Here is a 23,413-nt window from a genome sequence, read left to right as displayed (position 1 = left end):
GGCCCGCCCGCGCCGCGCGCGCTCGGCTCCGCCACGCACGCGCGCCGCTCCAGCTTCCGCTCGCCCCGCGCCTGGGCCCGCCAACCCGCACTTGCCCGGCGCCTGCTCCGCACCGCCTGCTGCCGCGAGCCGCCTGGCGCACGCCTACGCTCGCCCGGGCCCGCCGCTCCGCGCGCCTGCGTGCACGCGCCCGCGCCGTGCGCCTGCGCGCCGCCGGGCCCCGCTCCGCGCTGGCTCGCCCGGCCGCTGACCGAGCCGCGCGCGCCGTTCTGCGCCAGCCCCTATGCCGCTGTGCTCAACCGGGTGTAGGAGGAGAGAGAGAGGGGGAAAAGTGGATAAGGAGGAGACTGTGCTGCCGACGGGGAACAAAAAGAAAGGAGACAGAAACAGAGGAGAAGGGGGAATGGAATTTCCCCAAGGACTTATGCGCAATTTTAAAAAATCACAGGGACCTTTCTGTAAAATAAAATTTCCCATCAATTTAAAACCCAAATGAAGAAATGCCCAAAACTAAAGTTGGAGAGTTTTTCAAACTCTACAACATTGCTTTAGGGCTCAAGTTCAAAAACTTAAAACTTGCATCTTTACACGTGAAGTTTTGAACAAAAGTTGGATCTGAATTGCTTTTGTCCTAAAGAGTGAAACTTTATAAAATTCAGGACCTAAATGCAAGCATTTATGACACGCCATGCTGACGGGATAGACTCGTCATAATGATTTGATAGACATGTCATGATGACTTGCACTTTTACACTTTAGTCCTGAGTAAATTTGAAAGTTACTTTTGTAAATCAAATACTTGCGTAAAAGGACTTGTACTTTTTATAAAAATTACATAAATACCCCTATTTTTACCATTTTACCCAAAATTTTTTACACACTTCAACATACACATTTCAAATGAAACTTTCAAATAAACATACATTTTTACAAGGGATAACATAAGAAAAACATGTTTACCAAAACCACCTTTCACTTATTTTGAAATTACCCTAATCCAAATACTTTTTGCAAAAACAACCTTAGGTTTTTCTGCAATTACAAAATACCCCTTTTTACTTGCACTTTAAATTTTCAAAAGCTTCACGCAAACACACATAAGCTTTACACAAACAAACACATACTTCACACTAACAAATTATATGCCTAGTTTATAAATACATGAACTATCACACTCGTCCGCCTCGCCTTCATTATACATTTCGACCCTGGGAGACTTCCACATGATGTCGGCTGGTAAAATAGCCTCAGATCCGTATACGAGGAAGAAAGGCATTTTCCCTGTGGCTTTGGACGGTTGGGTCCGAAGCCCCCAGACGACATGCGGCAACTCATGTACCCACTTGCCTCCCTTTTTGCTATTTTCATCATATAATCTCTTCTTGAGGCCGTCAATTATCAAGCTGTTCGCCCTCTCGACTTGTCCATTGGCCCTTGGGTGTGCGACTGAGACATATTTAACTTCGATGCAAGCATTCTCGCAGAACTCCCAGAACTGGTTCGCCGTGAAGTTTGATCCCAAGTCCGTGATGATGGTGTTGGGGAAGCCGAAACGATGCAAAATATCTGAGATGAAGTCGACGACCCGATCTGGCGTGAGCTTGGCTATCGGCTTGTACTCGATCCACTTAGTAAACTTGTCGATAGCCACCAGAACATGGGTGAAACCGCCTGGCGCCATCGTGAAGGGCCCGATCATTTCAAGACTCCAACAGGCAAAAGGCTAGCATGGCGGTATGGTGATGAGGCTGTCGTCTGTTTGCTGAAGAATTGACAATTTTTGGCACCTGCGCACGAGATCCTCCGCGTCGGTCACTGCGGTGGGCCACTAGAAACTGCCCCTGTATGCTTTCCCCACCAGCGTTCTTGAAGCCGCATGGTTGCCGCAGACGCCTTCGTGGATCTCCCGCAGTATGTCGTAACCATCTTCCTTTGTGACGCACTTCATGAGAACTCCTGACCGAGCGCCACGCCGATAGAGCTTGCCATCGACCAGGACAAAGCCCTTGCTTCTTCGTAAGACGCGTGCCGCTTCTGCGCTCTTGGTGTCGATTCCCGCTGGTAGCCGTTGATCTCAAATGAAATCGATAAAAGCCTCTCGCCAGTCCTCTTCCAGCACCATAACCTCTCGATCGGGTTGTTGGGGACCCGCGTCGATGGTTACCTGCGGAGAAGACCTGATGGATGGCTGCTTTAGCTCCTGGACGAAGACTCCCGATGGGATCTGGGCGCGCATGGACCCCAGTTTGGACAGGATATCCGCGCCGACATTGTGCTCCCGCAATACATGATGAACCTCCAGGCCGGAGAAATTGCTTTCCAATTTGCGCACTTCCTGTTCATAAGCATCCATTGTCTCGTTGTTGCAGTCCCATTCCTTGTTGACCTATTGAACAACAAGAAGAGAGTCACCATATACAAGTAGTCGCTTGATCCCTAGTGATATCGCCAAACGAAGCCCGTGAAGCAAAGCTTCATACTCGGCTTCATTGTTGGATACCGCCCACAGGATCTGAAGGACATATTTCAACTGTTCACCTCGTGGAGAAATAAGCAGAACCCCAGCGCCGCCGCCGTCGAGCTTGAGGGACCCATCAAAATACATGGTCCAGTGCTCTGGCTTGTCCACTGGGGTTGGGACTTGATTCTCCCTCCATTCAGCCATGAAGTCGACTAGAGCCTGTGACTTGATTGCAGTGCGTGGCTTGAAGTCGATTGACAAAGCCCCCAGTTCCACTGCCCACTTGGATATGCGCCCCGTGGCATCTTGATTATGAAGAATATCCGCCAGCGGGAAGTCCGTGATCACAGTGATCTTGTACTCGTCGAAGTAATGGCGTAGCTTTCTTGATGTGATTAAGATTGCATACAAGAGCTTTTGAACAGCTGGATACCGTACCTTGGATTCGGAGAGGACTTCGCTGATGAAGTAGATAGGGCTCTGCACTCCAAACGCATGGCCTTCTTCGCCTCGCTCGACTACAATAGCACTGCTGACAACATGAGTTGTTGCCACGATGTAAAGTAGTAGATCCTCCCCTGGCAACAGTGTTGTAAGGATCGGAGGTGACTAAAGATGATGTTTCAGATCCTGCAAGGCTCGCTCAGCCTCCTCCGTCCATTGGAACTTATCTTGGCGTTTTCAGGAGCTTGAAGAAAGTTAGTCCTCTCTCCCCGAGTCGGGAGATGAACCTATTCAGGGCCACCATACAGCCTGTTAACTTCTGCACATCCTTGATTGTGGCCAGAGCCTCCATATCAGTGATGGCCGTGATCTTTACAGGGTTGGCTTCAATGCCCCGGTTGCTGACGATGAACCCGAGCAATTTCCCTGAAGGTACTCCAAAGACGCACTTGGTGGGATTGAGTTTCCACCGAAATCTGTGCAGACTGCTAAATGTTTCCTCCAAATCTGCAATTAAGTCGCTGGATGCCCTGGTCTTGATGATGACGTCGTCCACATAGGCCTCAACATTCCGGTGCAGCTGATCCGCGAAACACATCTGGATCGCACACTGATAGGTTGCTCCTGCATTCTTCAACCCGAAGGACATTGTTTTGTAGGCGTAAGTCCTGTACGGGGTGATGAAAGCGGTCTTGATTTGGTCCTCCTCCTTGAGCGCGATCTGATGATAACCTGAGTAACAATCAAGAAAACAAAGAAGGACACAACCAGCCGTCGAATCGACAACTTGGTTAATGTGCGGCAGCCCAAAATGGTCTTTTGGGCAATGCTTGTTGAGATCAGTGTAGTTGACACACATTCTCCATTCATTGTTCTTTTTCTTTACAAGAACAGGATTCGCTACCCACTCTGGATGGATTACTTCTTTAATGAATCCAGCCACGAGAAGTTTAGCGATCTCCCGTTTAATGGCCTCACGCTTGTCGTGGGCAAACCTCCGCAGGCATTGCTTTTTAGGCGTAGCCTTCGGGTGTACATTCAAAGCATGCTCGATCAACTCCCTAGGCACCCCTGGCATATCCACTGGTTTCCATGTGAATATGTCTCGGTTAGCCCGAAGGAAGCTGACGAGCGTGAATTCCTATTTGTCACCTAAGCCGGCGCCGATGACAACGGTCTTAGATGAATCTCCCTCCTGAAGCTGGATCGTCTTGAGGGCCACGTCATCAGTCGACTGGATGCTCAACTTGCTAGCCTTCTTGGAAGGAATCTCCAGCCCGGATTGGGAAAGCTGCTACGCGGCCGCGAGTACTTCTCCCGAAGCATCTGGCACGCGAGTAGTCGAAGCATATTGGATCGCCTCCTGATTACAGTCGTATGACTTCTTCAGGTCGCCATGGAGGGTGAGTACTCCACTGAGTCCTGGCATCTTAAGAAGCAAATAGACGTAATGCGGCACTGCCATAAACTTGGCAAGTGCCGGTCGACCCAATATGGCATGGTAGGAAGATTCGAAGTTAGCCACCTCGAATTTGATGAACTCGGTACGATAGTTCTCCCGCGTGCCGAAGGTGACTGAGAGGACCACCGTACCCAGCGGGTGTGCCGCGTTATCTGGGACGATGCCGTAAAAGGGGGACTTGCTGGGAACCAGCATGTCCTTGAAGTCCAGGCCTATTTTCTTCAGTGTGCTGACGAAGATGAGATTGAGCCCACTTCCGCCATCAATGAGGACCTTGGTGAGCTTGACCTCTGCCACCACAGGATCCAGGACCAAGGGGAACTTACCGGGCTCCGAAAAGCTCATCCACTGGTCGTCGCGGGAGAACGAGATGGGGACCTCCGACCAACGGAGTGGTCATGGTACCGCCGGCTCGATGGACAAAATCTCCCGGAGAAGCAGCTTCTGGTCCCGCCTGGAACCAAAATCCTCGTCTCCCCCAAAGATGACATTGACAACCTTCGAAGCATCTTGAAACTTCAGGTTGCGCCCATGATCTTCTTGATCATCATCCTCGGGTTCTTTGTCAGCAGGCTTCTTGTTCTTCTTTCCGCCATCGTTGTTGCTGAACGTCCTCCGAAGGTGGTAGCAATCGATGGCGGCGTGGTTGGCGCCCGGATGCCAGGGGCACTTCTTCTGCAGGAGCTTCTCGAACTCCTCCTGCGTCGTCGACTTCTTGCCCCTTGAAGGACGGTCGATGGTGTGGCAGAACCAATCTGAATTACACCGGCTCAAGTACGCGAGACCACTTTAGCGGGCTCCGGCATGCTTCAAACGGTATAATCCTTTGGCCTGTCGGGTAACGTCCCGATAAACCACCGAAAGCAGGATCATAACAAGGTACCCCGCACGAAGGCAAGTCAAGAGATATAAAGGCCATCACATTTTACATCACAGGCAGTTATATTACATGAGTGTTTAAAAGTAACCTGATCTTCCCAACCGGGGAATTATTACAAACCGGCATAAGTTTTAGATTAACAGCAGAATTTAAAGTACGGTTTAGTACACGTCGTCAGTACAGATGTCATGTTTGCCCTTGCATGACATCACTCGGAGAGTTCCGGTTGGCCGGGGACGGGTCCCACTCCACGGACCAACCATCAGGCAGAGGGTAGGGCCACGGTACAGGTAGGGCTTGATCAGCAGAAACATTACCTGAACAAAAGTTATAAAGCAAGGCTGAGTACTCTAATACTCAGCAAGGCTTACCCGGTGATGGTATACATAGCCATATAACTAGACTCATGAAATCTGGTAATGGTTTTGGGGTAAGTTTTCAGCAGAAAAGCAACTAAGAGTAGATCCTTATTTTCATCTTTTAGCTTTTGAGGTTCTAGTTGAATATCCATTCTAGGTGAGCATCTAAATCTATACAAGCATGGTATAATCTTTAATCATTCATCATTTTAGATAATATCAAAATAATTGCTCTTGTTACTCAATGTGACAAAGGAATTAAGCAGTCTCAATCATCGTGAGAAGCGGACGATTCGAATCGAATTTAACCTTGCAAGGTAAACCTAACACACACGCTTGGAACACCACAGGGTTGTTCCGAAGCAACAGTTTGCCTTTCATTCCGACTCATGGATCAGAGCCACCACAAGCGACTGCAGGTCATACGCACTTCCAAAGTGCAGGATGTATGTCTGTAGCGCGACTACAAAACCCGTACTCCTGGTTGCCCAGCAACACGTATGCCTACACGTCGAACATAAGTAACCAAAAGAAGCAAGACGAGTGGTGGGAGGTATGTCCACTACTCGGGCCGATTGGCTACTAGGCTTACCGCTTACCATATTTCGCGGCATGTGGTTAGTACTTTCAAACGCTTAACCCCGATCACCACACGCTGCGACCTTATCAGAATTTTAACAACACAGACGGGGTATCACCTCAACCATGATACCTCACAAAACTCCCGTCCGTCATCCTTATAGTGGTAACAGAAATGTAAGCATTACAACTCCTATGTCGCGCGAGTGACAGGAAATCACCCGACTTCTACCGGCCCTATTAGCAAAGCAGCTAGCCAGACTCAAATACTGGTATTCAATACATTGGTTCCTAGGAGAATGCAACTAGGGTTTCAAGCAATCCCTAAGAACTTAATGCAGAGATAGAGATAATAATATAAATGGTAGAGTAAATAAAATAAGGTTTATGTCCGGGGCTTGCCTTCTTGAGCAGTGTTGAGGGCAGAAGGGTCAAGGTCCTCCGAACCCTGGTTCAGAACTTTAGTTAGATTCTCGACGGTGTCTCCGGAATTTCCAGGAATTTCCTCGGCTTGATCCGCGATCAGCTCGTAGTCACCGTCGGCGAGAGTAAACGGCTCTATATGATATGCAAAAATATAGGGTTAGGAAATGCATAATCTTTTTGTTTTATTACCCAACAAAGTTGTAATCGAAATAACTATCATACATAAAATACCATAAAATTAGGATATGAGAAGGAAGTTTGGTTTTAAGTTAATGCTCATGTTTGATTTATGATTCCAATAAAGTTATAAAAATAGAAACCAAAATATTCAAATTTGAATACCAATTTTAAAATTAAATTTAAACTTTTGACAAAGAGAAACATAAAATCTTGAAAATTTAATTATACATTGATTATTTATACATTGGATCCTGGTAAAAAGATCTAACTAAAATAAATTTAGGGAACACATTTAATTAAATTCATAACATTATAAATTGAAAGGCTTAAGTTCAAAAGGACCTAAATTACAAAATATTATTAGGTTAAAAACTTTCACTTAGGCTTACACATCACTTAAAGGGACTACAAACCAAAAATTACAAATAAACAAGCTATTATGAGAAAGTTATACACCTTTCACCCTTTTACTTTGAGTTTAAAATAGACTCAAAACTATTTGGTTTCATAGTAAACTTTATTAACAAAATCTGTAGGGTTTGAAATTTAGTTTCCAACAAAGTTTATTTGACATTTTTTGGAAATTTCTACGAATTTCTATGAATTTCACAAGACAGAAACTCTATTCACATAAAATAACAAACTTCATTACAGAAAAGCCCTCAGGCAGCACTATTCCCTTGTGTCTACCCCTTTGCACAAAACCCCCTAAGCTTTCATCTCTTCTAACCCGCAGTCCTTACCCCAATCCCCCCCCTCGGTCAAAGCAAAGTCCGGTGTTGACTGCTTAGCTCCGGCGACGGCGAGCGCTGGGAGTGAGAACAGAGGGGCGGGGGAGCATCTAGGGCTCTATGCGCACCTGTGCGAGCTAGGAATTGGAGGGAGACGGCTCGGAGTGGCGGCGCGACGGAGGCCTGCGGCCGGCGGCGAGGTGGTTCGGTGGGGCAGTGCTCCAGTGCCTTTGGAACAATGGTGGAGTGGTCGGGGAGTTGCCTGGGAGTGTGATGGAGCTCAGGCCGGGGTCAACTTGAGCCAGGGAAGGCCGGAAGGTGGAGTCCCACAGTGGACAGGACACGGCGGCGACAAGAAGGCTCGGGGAGCTCGTCGAGAGGCCAAGGCAAAGCCTTAGGAACTCAATTGGCAGGTCAGGGAGCGTCGTAGGGGTGACGTGGTGCAGGTTAAAGCACGGTGGTGGCGTGAAATAGCTCGGGATGGGCTACCCACGGCGGTGCGGAACGTGGCCGAAGTTGGGAGAGAAGGCAGCGCGGGATGTGTGGTGCGGGCTCAGGAAAGGCAAGGGGAAATGGTGAAACAGAAAGCAGAGAACCTGGCGGTGCTCATGCTCTTGAAAGGTAAAGACATTAGGGCTCGCTCGGGGGTCTTCCACGGCGGCGCTGCGGTGGCGACACCGGCAGACGTTCGGCATCGTGGCGCGCGCGTGGGGTGACACCGGGGAGGGTCTACGGCGGTGGCCAACGAGCAGACCGACGCGTGGAGAGGGGCAGCATGAGGTGGACGGCGGTGACTGCAAGACGGTGGCCAGGGGAGGCGCTCTGTCGCCGACGTCAGTGCGGGAGCAGAGGAGCAGAAGGGGTGCAGAGGAAGAAGAAAGGAGGGAAAGATCCAGGGACTCGTTTGCAAATTTTAAAGGTTACAGGGACCCTACAGCAAAGTACTTTTTCCCACTAATCCAGGGGTTTTCTGAGAAAAAGTCCAACATGAAAATTGTAGAGTTTTTCAAGCTCTACACTTTTGCTTTAAAACTCAAATTTGAAAACTCAAAGTTTGCAACCTTATAAGATGAATTCTAAACAAGGTAAAATTTAAATTACTCCCGTCCTTACCGAACGGGATTTTAGCTAAACTTTGATATGTTTACAATTACTTAAGATAGGTTATGATGATAAATAATTCTACAACTAAGTCCTTAAGTGAACATAAAAGTTACTTTTACTTCTCAACTTTTTACATAAAGGACCCTATCTCTTATATTTTTACACATAGGCCCTTACCCTTATTCAAGGGCTTAAACAGCCATATCAAAGCACACACACTTTAAACACAAAAGGTTTATAACACATGAAAAATTTTAGATACCCCCTTAACATTTATGCCCATTATATATAAAGTCTAATTTTTATAACTTATTACCTGAATGTCACAGCCTTCCCCCCTAAAAAGAATCTCGTCCCGAGATTCGGAAGCAGAAGATGATGGAATGATCAGATTTGGGAACTAGTTGAAAGGAAAGTCGGGAAATTCTGTTGAAGATAAGATTCCGTTTCCCAAGTTGCTTCCTCTTCAGTGTGATGATCCCATAGGATCTTATACATTTTAACCGTCTTCCTTCTAGTGACTCTTTCCTTGGTATCCAAGATTTTAATAGGTTGTTCAACATAGGATCGATCGGGTTCGATCTCGATGGCTGGGATTTCAATGATCTCCGAGGGTACTTTGATACACTTTTTAAGCTGAGAGACATGGAAGATATCGTGAATAGCACCCATTTGAGGTGGAAGGAGAAGTTTGTAAGCCACTGGGCCACAAATTTCAAGAATTTTGAAAGGTCTGATATATCGGGGTGCTAGTTTTCCTTTTATTCCAAAACGCTGAACGCCCTTGGTGGGGGATACTCGGAGATATACAAAATCTCCTATTTGGAACTGTAAGGGTTTCCTTCTCCAATCCGCATAACTTTTTTGTCTAGATTGAGCTGTTTTAAGATTGCCTTGAATAATTCTGACCCTATCCTCGGCTTCCATAACCAAATCTGGTCCAAAAATCTTGCGCTCACCAGTCTCAGACCAACTCAAAGGGGTTCGACATCTGCGACCATATAAGGCTTCAAAAGGTGACATTTGGAGACTGGACTGGTAACTGTTGTTGTAAGAGAATTCAGCTAAGGCAAGATATTTGTCCCAACTTGTCCCATAGTGAATGATACAAGCTCGGAGCATATCTTCGAGAATTTGATTGACCCGTTCAGTTTGTCCATCTGTTTGTGGATGATATGCAGAGCTTCGAATCAGTTTGGTGCCGAGAGCGGATTGTAATTGCTCCCAGAAGCGTGCAACAAATGGTGCTCCTCGATCAGAGATGATGGTCTTAGGAATACCGTGCAACCGAACAATTTGATCAAGATAGACTTCAGCGTACTTCTTGGCGGAGTACGTAGTATTCACGGGAATAAAGTGAGCCACTTTTGTGAGTCTATCAATAATTACCCATATGGAGTCATGCTTTTGGGAAGTATTGGGAAGACCGACAATGAAATCTATACTAATATCTTCCCATTTCCACGATGGAATGGGTAATGGTTGGAGTACACCAGAGGCTTTAAGGTGACTAGCCTTGACCTTTTGACATGTATCACATTCAGATACATATTTAGCAACTTCTCTTTTCATCCTAGTCCACCAAAAATGTTGTCGTAGGTCTTGATACATTTTGGTGCTACCGGGATGAATGGAGAATTTGGACAAATGAGCTTCATCAAGAATTTGCCTTCGAAGCTGATGATCTTTTGGTACAACAAGTCGTTTGTTGAACCACAAGACTCCCTGAGGGTCAATATGGAAACACTTGTATTTAGCCTTTCCTTGGGATAGTTCTGATTTGATGATTTTGATACCCTTATTATGTAGTTGTGACATGATAATTTTATCCCGAAGGGTATTCTCCAAGGCTAAAAGATTTAGACTACCTTGAGGAACGATTTCTAGATTGAGTTTCTTTATCTGATTGCAGAGAGTATCGTTGATAGTAGTCATGGATGCACAGTGGCAATGTGCTCTGCGGCTAAGTGCATCCGCAACTACATTAGCTTTACCAGGATGGTAATATACCTCAAGGTCATAATCTTTGATCAATTCTAGCCATCGCCTCTGCCTCATATTCAAATCCGCTTGGGTAAAAATATATTTGAGGCTTTTATGATCCGTGTAAATGTTACACTTAGCACCCATGAGATGGTGCCTCCAAATCTTAAGAGCATGGACAACGGCTGCTAATTCCAGGTCATGAGTTGGATAATTTTGCTCATGATTCCGAAGTGCTCTGGATGCATAAGCAATGACTCGGTTATTTTGCATTAGAACACAACCGAGACCTGTTCCAGAAGCATCACAATAAACATCAAAAGGTTGGGTATTATCCGGCTGAGCTAGTACGGGGGCAGTTGTTAAAAGCTTCCTTAAAGTATGGAATGCCTCATCACACTTATCATCCCACTGATATTTAACTCCTTTCTTAAGAAGCTCAGTCATGGGCTTAGCTATCTTAGAGAAATCCGGAATAAATCGGCGATAATACCCTGCCAACCCAAGGAAACTTCAGATTTGATGGACTGAAGTTGGGTGTTTCCAATCCATAACCTCTTGGACTTTTGTTGGATCAACCAATATGCCTTCGCTAGAGATAGTGTGTCCCAGAAATTTCACACTATCTAGCCAAAATTCACATTTTGAGAATTTGGCATAAAGGCGATGATCACATAATCGCTGGAGAACAATATGTAGATGATTGGCATGGTCTTCATTATTTTTGGAATAGATCAAGATATCATCAATGAAGACCACGACGAACTTATCAAGTTTCGGCATGAAGACTGAATTCATAAGATACATGAAATATGCCGGAGCATTAGCAAGCCCAAAAGACATAACCAGATATTCATATAGCCCATATCTGGTTGAGAAAGCCGTTTTCGGAATGTCACAAGGCTTAATCTTGATCTGATGATAGCCAGAGCATAAGTCAATTTTTGAGAAGACCTTAGCTCCAGCTAATTGATCAAACAAAATATCAATGCGGGGAAGTGGGTACTTATTTTTGATGGTGACCGCATTGAGTGGACGATAGTCAACATATAGCCTTAGGCTATTGTCTTTCTTTTTGACAAAAAGAGCAGGACAACCCCAAGGCGACGCACTCGGGCGTATAAAACCTTTATCAAGAAGATCTTGAAGTTGAATTTTAAGCTCGGCCAATTCGTTTGGGGGCATACGATATGGCCTCTTGGAGATAGGAGCGGTGCCTGGTTGGAGTTCAATAATGAACTCAATATCTCTGTCAGGTGGCATCCCAGGCAAATCATCGGGAAAGACATCCGGATACTCACAGACTACCGGAATATCCTTAACTTTGAGGTCTGTGATAGCATAAGTGCAAGAATAGAGATATTCCTGCCTGGGCAGATAGAGGGTAATGGCTCCACAATAGGGTGAATTGATTTCAATAACTCGGGAAGAAATGTCTAGGAGTACTTTATGCTCAGTCATCCAATTTGTCCCGAGTATAACATCAACACCCTCTAGGTTTAGTAAGACCAAATCAGTTTTAATTATTTGGCTGCCCAATCGGATTAGCACACTCCTAACCATTTGATTTGAGGTAATCTTGCCTCCCGGAGTGGAAATCATATATGATCCTTGGGTGGGACAAGGATCCAGTTTTATTCGGGTACTACAGTGGTTACTAATAAAACTATGAGTGGCTCCAGAATCAAATAATGTAACAACTGGTTGATGAAGGATATAAAACGTACCCGACATAACAGGGGCTCCATCCGGAAGCTCTGCAAGGGAGGTGAAGTTAATTTACCCCTGCCGGACTTGCATCAGCGGCCTTTTACCCTTGTTCTGATTACCTTGGTTAGAGCTTTGCCCTTGATTAGACTTCTTAGGCCGTGGACAATCCCTGATGAAATGATCTGCACTCCCGCAATTAAAGCAGCGATAGTTACTACCTTTCGGTGGAGCTTGTCGCACATTTGGCCTTGGGCCAAATTGCTGTGGCTGCTGTGGAGGTGCAGAAGGTCTATAGCCTCCTTGTTGTTGAGGCGGCCTAAAAACCAGTCGACCAAACGGGGTATTCCTCGGTGGTGCTTTTATTTGGGCATTAGGGACGGCCTGATATCTTGGTGGTTGAGCACTCGAGGATCCCGTAGGGGTCTTTCTTTTCTTTTCCGCATGGTGTGCCATGATACAATCCTCCTGGGTTAAGGCCATATTTACCAGCTCACTGAAACTATTGGGTCTAACAAGATTCAGACGTTCCTTAAGCTTGGTTTTAAGGCCACGACGGAAGCGGTCTTGCTTTTTGGCATCATTGTCTGCATGATGACCAGCATATTGGCACAGATGATTGAACGTTTGTGCATACTGCAATATTGTACTGGAGCCCTGAGTAAGTGCCAAGAACTCATTTAACTTCCGCTCCAGTAATCCTTCAGGGATATAATGTGCCCTAAAGGCGGTTCGAAATTCTTCCCAGGAGATAACGTGTCCCGCGGGCTGCATGGTACAAAAATTATCCCACCATATGCGAGCAGCACCGCGCAGCTGCTGAGCAGCAAAAGAAGCTTTGCTTGAGTCCGCACAAGGTGTAGTCAAAAGGGCGAACTTGGACTCAATGATATGAAGCCAGGCATCAGCGTCCAAAGGTTCCTCAGCTTTACTGAAGAACGGAGGTTGAGTGCTAAGGAAATCTTGATAGCTGGCCACTGGAGGAGGAAGGTCATCACGACCTCCACGAAACGGTTGACGCTGCTGGTTTTGTTGTGCTTGCACCAGCAGATTAAGAAGCTCCGTCTGTCGAGCCATCACCTCAGCTAGGTTGGGAGGTGGTGGGGGTGGCTGTTGAGAACCACTAGCTTGCTCTGCCCGGAAACCTTCCGGGGTTCCACGTGTGGCTCCCACCATCTGAAATAAAGGAGATGTCCGTTAACATTCACATAATCTTACTCCTAGTTTCAGAAAATGCATCATCCATATATACCATGCACACACTCCATTCAATCTTCTCATATCAATATATTAAGATAAAGATTAGAGAAATAAAAACATGAAACTTATATTACAACATGGATACAAAGGTTTTTCTCATTACATAGCTTATAGAATCCACCTACCGGCCATCTATATTACATCAAATGGCACTAGATCTAAACAAGCTACACCTTAACTAGAGCACCTCACTCTTCGCAGAGTACAACTAAAAGAAAGTTGACGATTCGATAACTAGAAATCGTCAAAGTTGCCTATGGAAGACTGACTACCAGAAGAAGAATGGTGAGGACTAAGAACAGGATCACCATGTTCAGAATCAAGTTCTGAGACTCCTTCAATCTCCTCTGGATCTTCTTCTTCAGCCTCAGGTACTGCAGGTGCAACGGGAGGGATCGGTGGTTGTTGCAGTTCTTCAATTTGAGCTTGAGCATCATCAACCGCAAGTATCAGATCATGGATTTGTGCCTGTAGGAATTCAATAACGGTATTACGCTGAGTGATTATGTGATCACTCTCATTGATCTGATCCTCCCGGTGATGGATAGTTTCGTCCCGTGCTGCAATAATCTCGTCCTTTTGAGTCACTAGAGTTTGAAGCTGATCCACTTGAGTATTTTGTCTATCAGCTTCTCTATAGTGACCTCGGGCAATATAGATCGCTCGGCCCAACTCACGACACAGAAGTAGATGATAATGGTATTGCACATTCATAAACCGCATCATCCCCTGGAATGCTTCTTCCGGGGGACCATCCAATCTATGACTCTCAGGTACGATTCTGAGGTTCCATTCTGGCTCATCGAGATCTGTCGTTGAGAACAACCCGATGGGCTTCCCTGCAACTTCTTTCGGATGCTGAACGCAGAAACGATAGATCGCTTCTAATGCCGCTGCTTCAATAGTATCCACGATACGATAACCCATCACGTTAACTTCGATGGGCAACCATTGGGAACGAAATGGATGCTGTGGAATAGTCATTCTGACGTGAGCTCTATGAATTCCATCCTCCACGAACTCGACAGCATCATACTGAGGAGGCTCCGTATACTGAAAAGATTGTAAGGATTCCCAAAGTAAGCGAGGGAAACCTTCCCAATGGAGGGCATTGGTATGGAGATGCCCTTCCGGATCCCAGAAAACAGTAGGTGGAGCTGCCATCTGCAATCAAGAATGCAAATGGTGAGATGTGTTTACCTCGTTAGAAGGTCACAAGGTAAATGGAAGAACGATTGGGACTAACAACCGTAGGATCTCTAACCGGTATATAACTTAAGGTTTTGACCAACACCACCACATGAACCCCATTAACTCATATTAGAAATAAACAATAGACTATTCATCTTTTTCTAACTGAAACATACAATGCACCCTTTTGTTTATCAAAGAATTATGCATGCACGTACTACTCGTCCTCTCAACCAAAAACAACTGCCGAATACCTTCGGAATTACGTGGTTAGATTCGGTGGCATAGTACATACGTCTCTCCTTAATAACTAGTCGATAAGCCCTATCCGTCCTAATTTCATAATCGTGGTTAGTGTACCTGCAGAAAACCACAATACATATATATATCCAATGAACCTTTCATGCCAGCATGTCATGAAAGCATTCCCATTCATTACTGTTCACTATAGAAACAGCATCTGTACAATTACCGCCGTACAGACAACGTTAGCATACGTTATCGAAACAACGTATTCACGGGGGTACCGCAAAATGCGGGGGTATGAACAGCGATCGCCATACCCTGCGCCGAACCTTATACTCCCAATGTAGTCAACCGAAGTTGGTACATTGGCAGCATCTCAAGTAGGCCACTGCTTGAGAAACAGCGTTCGGTTCGCATCACCGACAGGAAGGCCAAGCTCCCTCAGTTGGCTGAGGATCCTTACCTTCTTACCTCACCATCGAAGATGTTGTTACAGAATGTAAGGTTGAGTTGTGCATGAATTTAAGTTTTGACAGAAAGTAATGCTGGAAGTTAACTTTATACACTTATATAGTACAGCCACCTCTATTATTCCCTTAAACATCACCCTAGGGCTTTACGTACTAAGCACAACCTTAACGAATCCAACGTACCTTTTGCAAAATACTTTGTTGGTCAAATTTTATACCGAAAGTATTTTTAAGGCACTTCACATCTCCAGTGTACACTTGTTAGCTCTGATACCAGCTGTGGCAGAACCAATCTGAATTACACCGGCTCAAGTACGCGAGACCACTTTAGCGGGCTCCGGCGTGCTTCAAACGGTATAATCCTTTGGCCTGTCGGGTAACGTCCCGATAAACCACCGAAAGCAGGATCATAACAAGGTACCCCGCACGAAGGCAAGTTCAGAGATATAAAGGCCATCACATTTTACATCACAGGCAGTTATATTACATGAGTGTTTAAAAGTAACCTGATCTTCCCAACCGGGGAATTATTACAAACCGGCATAAGTTTTAGATTAACAGCGGAATTTAAAGTACGGTTTAGTACACGTCGTCAGTACAGATGTCATGTTTGCCCGTGCATGACATCACTCGGAGGGTTCCGGTTGGCCGGGGACGGGTCCCACTCCACGGACCAACCATCAGGCAGAGGGTAGGGCCACGGTACAGGTAGGGCTTGATCAGCAGAAACATTACCTGAACAAAAGTTATAAAGCAAGGCTGAGTACTCTAATACTCAGCAAGGCTTACCCGGTGATGGTATACATAGCCATATAACTAGACTCATGAAATCTGGTAATGGTTTTGGGGTAAGTTTTCAGCAGAAAAGCAACTAAGAGTAGATCCTTATTTTCATCTTTTAGCTTTTGAGGTTCTAGTTGAATATCCATTCTAGGTGAGCATCTAAATCTATAAAAGCATGGTATAATCTTTAATCATTCATCATTTTAGATAATATCAAAATAATTGCTCTTGTTACTCAATGTGACAAAGGAATTAAGCAGTCTCAATCATCGTGAGAAGCGGACGATTCAAATCGAATTTAACCTTGCAAGGTAAACCTAACACACATGCTTGGAACACCACAGGGTTGTTCCGAAGCAACCGTTTGCCTTTCATTCCGACTCATGGATCAGAGCCACCACAAGTGACTGCAGGTCATACGCACTTCCAAAGTGCAGGATGTACATCTGTAGCGCAACTACAAAACCCGTACTCCTGGTTACCCAGCAACACGTATGCCTACACGTCGAACATAAGTAACCAAAAGAAGCAAGACGAGTGGTGGGAGGTATGTCCACTACTCGGGCCGATTGGCTACTAGGCTTACCGCTTACCATATTTCGCGGCATGTGGTTAGTACTTTCAAACGCTTAACCCCAATCACCACACGCTACGACCTTATCAGAATTTTAACAACACAGACGGGGTATCACCTCGACCATGATACCTCACAAAACTCCCGTCCGTCATCCTTATAGTGATAACAGAAATGTAAGCATTACAACTCCTATGTCGCGCGAGTGACAGGAAATCACCCGACTTCTACCGGCCCTATTAGCAAAGCAGCTAGCCGGACTCAAATACTGGTATTCAATACATTGGTTCCTAGGAGAATGCAACTAGGGTTTCAAGCAATCCCTAAGAACTTAATGCAGAGATAGAGATAATAATATAAATGGTAGAGTAAATAAAATAAGGTTTATGTCCGGGGCTTGCCTTCTTGAGCAGGGTTGAGGGCAGAAGGGTCAAGGTCCTCCGAACCCTGGTTCAGAACTTTAGTTAGATTCTCGACGGTGTCTCCAGAATTTCCAGGAATTTCCTCGGCTTGATCCGCGATCAGCTCGTAGTCACCGTCGGCGAGAGTAAACGGCTCTATATGATATGCAAAAATATAGGGTTAGGAAATGCATAATCTTTTTGTTTTATTACCCAACAAAGTTGTAATCGAAATAACTATCATACATAAAATACCATAAAATTAGGATATGAGAAGGAAGTTTGGTTTTAAGTTAATGCTCATGTTTGAATTATGATTCCAATAAAGTTATAAAAATAGAAACCAAAATATTCAAATTTGAATACCAATTTCAAAATTAAATTTAAACTTTTGACAAAGAGAAACATAAAATCTTGAAAATTTAATTATACATTGATTATTTATACATTGGATCCTGGTAAAAAGATCTAACTAAAATAAATTTAGGGAACACATTTAATTAAATTCATAACATTATAAATTGAAAGGCTTAAGTTCAAAAGGACCTAAATTACAAAATATTATTAGGTTAAAAACTTTCACTTAGGCTTACACATCACTTAAAGGGACTACAAACCAAAAATTACAAATAAACAAGCTATTATGAGAAAGTTATACACCTTTCACCCTTTTACTTTGAGTTTAAAATAGACTCAAAACTATTTGGTTTCATAGTAAACTTTATTAACAAAATCTGTAGGGTTTGAAATTTAGTTTCCAAAAAAATTTATTTGACATTTTTTGGAAATTTCTACGAATTTCTATGAATTTCACAAGACAGAAACTCTATTCACATAAAATAACAAACTTCATTACAGAAAAGCCCTCAGGCAGCACTATTCCCTTGTGTCTACCCCTTTGCACAAAACCCCCTAAGCTTTCATCTCTTCTAACCCGCAGTCCTTACCCCAATCCCCCCCTCGGTCAAAGCAAAGTCCGGTGTTGACTGCTTAGCTCCGGCGACGGCGAGCGCCGGGGGTGAGAATAGAGGGGCGGGGGAGCATCTAGGGCTCTATGCGTACCTATGCGAGCTAGGAATTGGAGGGAGACGGCTCAGAGTGGCGGCGCGACGGAGGCCTGCGGCCGGCGGCGAGGTGGTTCGGTGGGGCAGTGCTCCAGTGCCTTTGGAACAATGGTGGAGTGGTCGGGGAGTTGCCTGGGAGTGTGATGGAGCTCAGGCCGGGGTCAACTTGAGCCAGGGAAGGCCGGAAGGTGGAGTCTCACAGTGGACAGGACACGGCGGCGACAAGAAGGCTCATGGAGCTCGTCGAGAGGCCAAGGCAAAGCCTTAGGAACTCAATTGGCAAGTTAGGGAGCGTCGTAGGGGTGACGTGGTGCAGGTTAAAGCACGGTGGTGGCGTGAAATAGCTCGGGATGGGCTACCCACGGCGGTGCGGAACGTGGCCGAAGTTGGGAGAGAAGGCAGCGCGGGATGTGTGGTGCGGGCTCAGGAAAGGCAAGGGGAAATGGTGAAACAGAAAGCAGAGAACCTGGCGGTGCTCATGCTCTTGAAAGGTAAAGACATTAGGGCTCGCTCGGGGGTCTTCCACGGCGGCGCTGCGGTGGCGACACCGGCAGACGTTCGGCATCGTGGCGCGCGTGTGGGGTGACACCGGGGAGGGTCTACGGCGGTGGCCAACGAGCAGACCGACGCGTGGAGAGGGGCAGCATGAGGTGGACGGCGGTGACTGCAAGACGGCGGCCAGGGGAGGCGCTCTGTTGCCGACGTCAGTGCGGGAGCAGAGGAGCAGAAGGGGTGCAGAGGAAGAAGAAAGGAGGGAAAGATCCAGGGACTCGTTTGCAAATTTTAAAAGTTACAGGGACCCTACAGCAAAGTACTTTTTCCCACTAATCCAGGGGTTTTCTGAGAAAAAGTCCAACATGAAAATTGTAGAGTTTTTCAAGCTCTACACTTTTTCTTTAAAACTCAAATTCGAAAACTCAAAGTTTGCAACCTTATAAGATGAATTCTAAACAAGGTAAAATTTAAATTACTCCCGTCCTTACCGAACGGGATTTTAGCTAAACTTTGATATGTTTACAATTACTTAAGATAGGTTATGATGATAAATAATTCTACAACTAAGTCCTTAAGTGAACATAAAAGTTACTTTTACTTCTCAACTTTTTACATAAAGGACCCTATCTCTTATATTTTTACACATAGGCCCTTACCCTTATTCAAGGGCTTAAACAGCCATATCAAAGCACACACACTTTAAACACAAAAGGTTTATAACACATGAAAAATTTTAGATACCCCCTTAACATTTATGCCCATTATATCTAAAGTCTAATTTTTATAACTTATTACCTGAATGTCACAGATGGCCGCGATGACATCATCTAGCTTTCGCTTCCAGGGCGGACCCGAAAAGTCCCATGGGCCTTTGTCGTTGCAGTTGTCATTTGAGCGCCGCAGATTGCTGTCCTGACGCCGCGGGAACCGCTCCCGCATCTTCTCCTCCTGTTCGGACCAATCGTGCATCATATCACGAAGGCCCGCAATAGTCTTTGGCCTGTTCCGCCCGAAATCCCTGTAGATGCCCGGGTCAGTGATGCCGTTGTAGAAGCAATCGATGATGTCGTCCTCCGAGATGTTCGCGATGCTAGCGCGGACGTCGAAGAAGCGACGCGTGTAAGACCGCAGAAGCTCGTTACGTTCTTGCTTGCACTGGGCAAGATCGTGTCGAGTACCTGTACGGGCAATCGCTCCTTGGAAATTGTCGATGAAGACCTTCTTAAGTCGTTCCCAGGAGTCGATGGAGTTGCTGCCGAGGCTCTCCAACCAAGTGAGCGGCGCGGGATCCAAAGCCATCGGGAAGTAGACGACTTTGGTAGTGTTTGAACCCCCTGCTACCTCGATGGCCATGGAGTAACAACGGAGCCATTGTTGAGGAGCCTGCTTACCGTCGTACTTGGTAATACCGATGGGTTTGAAGCCCTCTGGGTACTTGTAGCTGCTGAAACGTGCAAAGAAAGCAGGAAAACGATCGCTACAGTCAGTACCTTTGTTTTCGATTTCTTCGCGGGTCTTGCGCCTGGAAGAGATCACAGTCCGCGCGTCGCGACCGTCATTGATGTGCTGGCGCAGATCCTCTGGAGGAAATCGATGATTGGCTTGTCGCGGATGACCTCCTTGCGGTGGCTGCTGCCTCCCGCCAGGGACCTGACTCCCACGGCGTTGTCGTTGCTGAGATGGTGTCGAGGGCGGCCACCAGCCGTTCGGCTATGAGCCTGACTTCGACTCTCACCCACGCGCTCCTCTCTGATGGTGGACGCCGGGTTGTGTTGATCCAGCTGGATCCAAGCCCTCTGCGCGTAGAGAAGAGCTTGACGCACCTCCGGATCATGGTTGCGCTCGAGAATGGCTGTCACCCTAGCGATGTTGGCCACCAGAGTCCGAAGAACTTTCGTCGACTAGTTCAGTCGACCCCTCCGCCACGGTGGCCAATGGCCTGCTCTCCTGAAAAGGCAAGGGCTCAAGGTGGGCCACAAGTCGACCCTCTGCCTCGAGTAGATCAGAGAGCCTCATGCCCCTCCAATGCACAACACGCCCCTCCGGCAAAGAGGTGATCACCAAATCACCGGGACCAGAACAACCCGAAGCCCCCCGACACGCGGTAGCTTCAGGCTTTCCGTCCTGGAGCAGCAAGTCCAGATCCTTCTCTAACATGGAGAGGGACCCAGATACGTTGGCCTCCTGAAGATCAGTGGCCAGTTTGCATGAGCCGAGTTGAGATCGGCCATGCGGATCCCTAGATTGGAACAAGTCGAAACCAGGAAAAGTTGTCGCAACACCAGAAGAAGTCGAGCCTGGAGCAGACTCCATCTCGATCTGTGCTGCGGAAGTATGGAGCGGCAAGTTGTCGAGCTCATCGACGAACTTGTCGAGGCCACTGCGAGGATCCGCAGCGAAGGTTTTTGGCCTTATGTCGACGAGGAATCACCGAAAGTTGCCCGCACCATCTGCGATGCAAACCCACGAGCCAAAAATGAATGTCGTACCCTGAGAGGGAACTGACCTGATGAAATTGAAAGATGCCATCGAGCTCGCCGGTGGATCTTCGACGCGCTTCCCTACCTGGCGCGCCAGCTGTCGGTGTTTAACCGGCTGCCCACCGTGGGATATACCCAAGGTGGTAAGTTTTGGGTTAAGGGACGCCGAGATCAGGAACTCGAAGGTGCAAGGAACACAAAGCTTAGACAGGTTCGGGCCGCAAGAAGCATAACACCCTACGTCCTGTATGGTGGTTTGTATTGCCTTTGATGTAGAATGACCTAGTGATCTTCTATTTTGAGAGGGGTCCCTGACCTCCCTTATATACCCGAGAGGCCAGAGTTACAAAGATGCTAACCAACCTCCGCTGAGGGATCATACCAGAACATATCTTCGAGTAGATCCCCTTCGTGTTGGTTAGCTCTATCTCCTATTTAAACGGGATAAACAAGAGATAAACAAAATGAATAAGAGATAAGACGGACTTAATCTCTTAGACCTCTTTAAACTACGTTATGTGCCCAGCCCGGTGGCCCCGGGTCTGACAGTCAGTTGTCAGTGACTGTTGGCCCTGTTTTAAAAAAAGAGCACCAATTAAGTCGGTGAGACAAAGATTGCCGAACAGTATTAGTCATTCAGTGCTGCATCTGCAACATAAGGGGCAATGGCTAGTTTCTTGGTTGTGGCTATATATACACCATATATCCAGGCCATTTGAAGCGAGCTAGAGCTTGGGGAACTTGTAGACTTGTGTTCCACACATATTCAAGTGCTCTATTCATCAAAGTGCTCAAGAGAATATTAAGGCAATTAGCAAAAGTCTTAGGGCTTGATTAATGCTAGTTTAGGCCTCTTAACACATTGCTTTAGGAGTTAGCCTAGAGTTAGATGAGTTTTGCATACCTCATTGCTATCGGTGCTTGCACGCATGAAGCGTCCCCCCATCAGGGAAGACTTAAAAGTGTTGCTTTATCAGTCCCAGGAGGCTGATAACACTTTTATTACATCAGATGGTACATCACCGTACAACTCTACGCGGTAATGGGCAGTGAAGCGCCACTATCGCGAAGATTACAACCAAAACCCACACAACTACACTAGCTACGAACAAAGGATCATCAGAGTCTTGCGCCATGCGGAATCCAACGGTGGCCTCAACCACAGGCAAGACTGGGTGCAGGACGAAACCCTACTCGTTGTCTTCGGGGACGTAGTCTGGATCTTCCACTGTAAAAGTAAGAATGGGGTGAGTACAAACGTACTCAGCAAATCCAATCACACCCACGGAAGGGGGGGGGTATAATAAAATTTAATGCACAGGATATTCCAAGAATAAGGTTACGGTTCATTTGCGGAAAACACAGTTATATGCAGGGGTTCGTTTTAAAAAGCACTTTTCAAAACAGGTGTTCTTATACCAAGAAGCACACAGTGTTGATCCACACAGGATCCAGGTTTGAAAATGCTACCGGACTCCCCGTCCGCCGTAGCTCACGGCACAACTGCCGGACACCTTCCAAACGACTCACACCAGCCCATCATTTCCCAGAGGTAAACACTAGTTATGTGACCACACCATAACTTGCCCAATACCGTGGGCACGGCTATTCGAATAGATTTTAACTCTGCAGAGGTGTGCAACTTTACCCACAGGTGGGGTACCACAGCACGAACACCTTAGTGCCGGTGCAGATCCCAACAAAGCCATTACCCACCTTAGCTAGACCTGACTAGCCACCACGGGATCCATCAAGGGGTAATTCGACCTATCTCCGAGGTTTAACCGGGGCATAAGTCACACAGAGCTTATCCCTTCTCCTTGATCACCCGTTGCTCTCAGCTCTCCTGATGGCTATCAGGCTAACTAGTGGGATTTATGCTAAGCCGTTGCCCATACAACGGTCAAGTGGTTCGCACGACAAGAAGCTAGGTGAGATGTCACATCAACTCGGTCCTTAGGGGTGACAAGATGGATATCTCCCCTCCACGCTCAACCACACAGGTACGAGCACACCAACGGCAATTCACACAGAAATGCCATCCATCCCGTCCGACTCGTTTCTCAAATCCACATTTTACCCTTTCCCACACACACGCATTTTCTTTATAAAATCAGGTGGTCAAGGTATGAT

This window comes from Panicum hallii, chromosome 5 (genome assembly GCF_002211085.1).
Source record: "Panicum hallii strain FIL2 chromosome 5, PHallii_v3.1, whole genome shotgun sequence".
Lineage (NCBI taxonomy): Eukaryota > Viridiplantae > Streptophyta > Magnoliopsida > Poales > Poaceae > Panicum > Panicum hallii.
This window is presented reverse-complemented; position numbering follows the sequence as displayed.